Consider the following 5,335-nt stretch of genomic DNA (forward strand, 5'->3'; position numbering starts at 1 on the left):
TATATCCCATAGCCCCCCCTATCTGCCCCATAGCCCCCCATATACCCCATAGCCCCCCGCCTTATTCTGTCCCCATAGCCGCCCTAAATACCCCATAGCCCCCCCATCTGCCCCCTATTACCCCAAATACCCCATAGCCCCCTCTTATCTGCCTCTATTAGCTCCATATACCCCACTACCCCCCCAAAGCTTACCCCCATAGCCCCCCATCTGCCCCATAGCCCCCCCCAAATACCCCATAGCCCCCCCAAGCTACCCCCTATTACCCCCCATATATCCCATAGCCCCCTATCTGCCCCATAGCCCCCCCTATCTGCCCCATAGCCCCCTATCTGCCCCATAGCCCCCCATATACCCCATAGCCCCCCATCTGCCCCCTATTGTGCCCCATAGACCCTGTTATTTGCCCCTTACCCCCCCATCTGCCCCCTATGTGCCCCATAGCCCCCTGTATTTGCCCCATAGCCCCCATCTGCCCCATAGCCCCCCACTTTAACCCAGAGCCAACCCAATCTCCCCTATGTGCCCCATAGCCCCCCCATATTACCCATGTCCCCCTATTCCTGCCCCCTATTGCCCCCTCAAATACCCCACAGACCCCCCCAAATACCCCATGCCCCCCATATCTACCCCATAGCCCCCCCATATACCCCATAGCCCCCCCCATAACCCCATAGCCGCCTGTCCCATCTGCCCCCTATGTGCCCCATAGCCCCCATATACCCCATAGCCCCCCTATCTGCCCCATAGCCCCCTATGTGCCCATACCCCCCCATCTGCCCCCTATTACCCCCAAATACCCATAGACCCCTCCCATTTACCCCATTAGCCCCCCCTATCTGCCCATAGCCCCCCCATATTACCCATAGCCCCCCATAGGACCCCCTCAAATACCCCGATAGCCCCCCACCTCTATACTCCATCCCCATATTTACCCCATAGCCCCTCAAATGACCCATAGCCCCCGCCATCGTGCGCCCATGAGCGCCCGAATTATACCCCCATAGCCCCCCTCAAATCCCAAGTGGCCACACCATCTGCCCCCTCATCTGCGCCCCATAAGCCCCGCCCGCATCTGCACCATAGCCCCCCATTACCCCATAGCCCCCCATAGGACCCCCTCAAATACCCCATACCCCCCATCTGCCCCCATTTGCGCCCCCATATCCCCACAGGACCGGCCCCATTTATACCCAATAGCCTCTGATCTGCCCCAAGCCCCCCCATCTGCCCATAGCCCCCCAAATACCCCATAGCCCCTCTTATCTGCCCCATATTACCCCCCATATACCCCTAGCCCCCCCATATACCCATAGCCCCCCAGAGGCCCCCTCGAAACCCATAGCCCCCCCATCTGCCCCCTATTGCCCCCCATACACCCCTAGCCCCCCATATCTACCCCATACCCCCCCATCCTGCCCCCTAACTGCCCCATATCCCCTATCTGCCCCTATTTATCCCCCATTACGCCCATAGCCCCCCCATATACCCCATAGCCCCCCATAGACCCCTCAAATTACGCCTAGCCCCCCCATCTTTGCCCCCTATTGGCCCCCCATACACCCATAGCCCCCCATACTCTCCCATCTGCCCCCATCTCCCCCTAACTGGCCCCAACTCCCCCTATCTGCCCCTATTACCCCCCATATACCCCCCATAGCCCCCCTATGTGCCCCATACCCCCTATCTGCCTATATCCCCCATCTGCCCCTATTGCCCCCCATACACCCCATACCCCCTACCCCCCCATCTGCCCCCTATCTGGCCCATAGCCCCCCCCTATTACCCCACTAGCCCCCATACATTCCCATAGCCCCCCATATCTACCCCATACCCCCCCCATCTGCCCCTATCTGGCCCTATATCCCCCACTCTTTTCCCCCGATTTCCCCCTTTAGCGCCTGCCTTCAGCTGGCGAGCCTTGCAGCGCCGGTCCGAGAGGCCTTGGCTGAAGGGAGAGGCTGCTGAGGGCACGGGTACGGAACGGAACCGGAACCGGAACCGGGGACCTGGGGGGGGGGGGGCACGGTGCTGGTATTTATACAGTAGAACCATTTATAGGGGGAACTTTAGGTGCGAGCTTTTTCTACTGTGGGGACCATTTATGGTCGGACCTACTTCCGGTTATGGGGGGCTGGGGGGCCTTGGCGTTTAGCGGTAGGGTCTACTTCCGCGTTTTGGCGTTCCGTGTTCCCTATTGGATGGGGAATATAGAGGGGGCGTGGATTCCCTTAAGCCCCGCCACACTTCGGGCCCGGCGGGGACTGACTCTCTTTTCCTATTGGACGGGGGATATAAAGGGGGGCGTGGCTTCACTTATGGCCCCGCCACAACAGGAGCACGGAGAGCAGCCAAAGCTCAGGCCACGCCCCTTCCGGCTCAGGCCAGCGCCCACTTCGACGCAAGCCAGCCGCTTCCGGTTCAAGCCACGCCACCGGTCGCCGCTGGCCACGCCCACAGCTGAGCCTGAGGTGAGGACCCCATAGAACTATATGGGCCCTATAGAACCCCATAGAACTGTATGGACCCTATAGAACCCCATAGAACTATATGGGCCCCATAGAACCCCATAGAACTATATGGGCCCTATAGAACCCCATAGAACTGTATGGACCCCATAGAACCGCCAATTAGAACTTATATGGGCCTATAGAACCCCATAGCCACTATATGGCCCATCATAGAACTATATGGGCCCCATAGAACAAGCCCCATAGAAACTATATTGGGCCCCATAGAACCCCATGAACTATATGGGCCCCATAGAACCCATAGAACTATATGCGACCTATAGAACCCATAGACTGATTGGACCCTATAGAACCCCATAAACTATATGGCCCCATAGAACCCCGTTAGAACTATATGGACCCCATAGAACCCCATGGAGCTATATGGGCCCCATAGACCCCATATGGCCCCCCTTCTCACCCTATGGGCCATAATGGGGTCCCATAGGGCCATTTAGGGGCCCCATCAGAACTATATGGGCCCCATAGACCCATATGGGCCCCCCTTCTCACCCTATAGGGCCATAAAATGGGGTCCCGTAGGGCCATTTGGGCCCCATTAGAACTATATGGGCCCCATAGACCCAATATGGTCCCCCCCTCACCCCATAGGGCCATTTATAGGGGTCATATAAAGCCATTTTGGGGTCCTATAAGGCCACTTGGGGCGTCCATAGGTCTATTATGTGCTCCCTTTCACCCCATAGGCGGCCATCTTTGGGGTCCTCTAAGCCATTATGGTCCTATAAGGCATATTTGGGGCCTATAGCGGCCATTTTTGGGGCCCTCTAAGGGCATGTATGGGGTCTATAAGGCCATTCTGGAGCCCTATTAGGGCATTTTGGGGTCCTCTAGCCATGTATGGGGTCCTATAGGGCCATTTGGGGCCCGTATAGGGCCATTTGGGGTCTCTAAGGGCCATGTAGGGGGGTCCTGTGAGTCGTCATTCTGGAAGGCCCTATAGGGCCATTTTGGGTCCTCTAAGGCCATGTATGGGGTCTATAAGGCCATTCTGGGGCCCTATAGGGCCATTTTGGGGTCCTCTAAGGCCATGTATGGGGTCTATAAGGCCATTTTGGGGCCCTATAGGGCCATTTTGGGGTGCTCTAATGCCATGTATGGGGTGCTCTAATGCCATGTATGGGGTGCTCTAATCCCATGTATGGGGTCTATAAGGCCATTTTGGGGCCCTCTAAGGCCATTTTGGGGCCATGTATGGCCATTTTGGGGCCCTCTAAGGCCATTTATGGGGTCTATAGGGCCATTTTGGGGTCCTCTAAGGCCATTTATGGGGTCTATAGGGCCATTTTGGGGCCCTATAGGGCCATTTATGGGGTCTATAAAGCCATTTTGGGGCCCTATAGGGGCATTTTAGGGTCCCATAGGGCCATTTTGGGGTCCTATAAGGCCACTTATGGGGTCCTATAGGGCCACTTAGGGCCCCATAGAACTACATGGTCCCCCACTCACCCTATAGAACCATTTTGGGGTCCCATAGGGCTATTTATGGGGTCTATAAGGCCATTTTGGAGCCCTATAAGAGCACTTATGGGGTCCCATAGGTCTATATGGCTCCCCTTTCACTCCATAGGGCCATTTTGGGGTCCTATAAGGCCATTTATGGGGTCCCATAGGGCCATATAGGGCCCCATAGAACTACATGGTTCCCCCCTCACCCTATAGAGCCATTCTGGGGTCCCATAGGGCTATTTATGGGGTCTATAAAGCCATTTTGGGGCCCTATAAGGGCATTTTGGGGTCCCATAGGGCCATTTTGGGGTCCTCTAAGGCCACTTATGGGGTTCTATAGGGCCACTTAGGGCCCCATAGAACTACATGGTCCCCCACTCACCCTATAGAGCCATTTTGGGGTCCCATAGGGCCATTTATGGGGTCATAGAAAGCCATTTTGGGGCCCTATAAGGCCATTTATGGGGTCCCATAGGTCTATATGGCTCCCCTTTCACCCCATAGGGCCATTTTGGGGTCCTATAAAGCCATTTATGGGGTCCCATAGGGCCATATAGGGCCCCATAGAACTACATGGTCCCCCCACTCACCCTATAGAGCCATTTTGGGGTCTTATAGGGCTATTTATGGGGTCTATAAAGCCATTTTGGAGCCCTATAAGGGCACTTATGGGGTCCCATAGGTCTATATGGCTCCCCTTTCACCCCATAGGGCCATTTTGGGGTCCTATAAGGCCATATTAGGCCCCATAGAACTACATGGTCCCCCTCTCACCCTATAGAGCCATTTTGGGGTCTATAAGGCCATTTTGGGGCCCTATAAGGCCATTTTGGGGTCCCATAGGGCCATTTTGGGGTCCTCTAAGGCCATGTATGGGGTCTATAAGGTCATTTTGGGGTCCTCTAAGGCCATTTATGGGGTCTATAAGGCCATTTTGGGGCCCTATAAGGCCATTTATAGGGTCTATAAGGCCATTTATGGGGTCTATAAGGCCATTTTGGGGTCCTCTAAGGCCATTTATGGGGTCTATAAGGCCATTTTGGGGCCCTCTAAGGCCATGTATGGGGTCTATAAGGCCATTTTGGGGCCCTCTAAGGCCATTTATGGGGTCTATAAGGCCATTTTGGGCCCTATAGGGCCACTTTGGGGTCCTCTAAGGCCACGTATGGGGTCCTATAGGGCAGCCTGGACCTGTTGTGTGCTCTGAGGTCTCGGGGTCACCGCCCCGAGTGCTGTGGGGACGTGAAGGTGACGGCAGACACCTGTAGGGGACCCCTAACGAAAATGGGGGGCAGGATCAAGACCTGGAGGAGGAGGTGGTTCCTCCTCGACCCTACAAGGAAGATGCTGGCCTA

General features: G+C 55.8%; 1 long non-coding RNA gene across 1 annotated transcript; it reads left to right on the forward strand.

Annotated features, from left to right (window-relative positions):
• The first annotated feature begins 1,916 nt into the window (after positions 1-1,916).
• On the forward strand, positions 1,917-5,329 carry LOC116652715. Its single transcript, XR_004305860.1, has 3 exons — positions 1,917-1,976; positions 2,337-2,471; positions 5,160-5,329. It is a non-coding gene; the product is annotated as an uncharacterized LOC116652715 (long non-coding RNA).
• Positions 5,330-5,335: the final 6 nt, after the last annotated feature.

The sequence above is a fragment of the Coturnix japonica genome, unplaced genomic scaffold, assembly GCF_001577835.2.
Source record: "Coturnix japonica isolate 7356 unplaced genomic scaffold, Coturnix japonica 2.1 chrUnrandom873, whole genome shotgun sequence".
Lineage (NCBI taxonomy): Eukaryota > Metazoa > Chordata > Aves > Galliformes > Phasianidae > Coturnix > Coturnix japonica.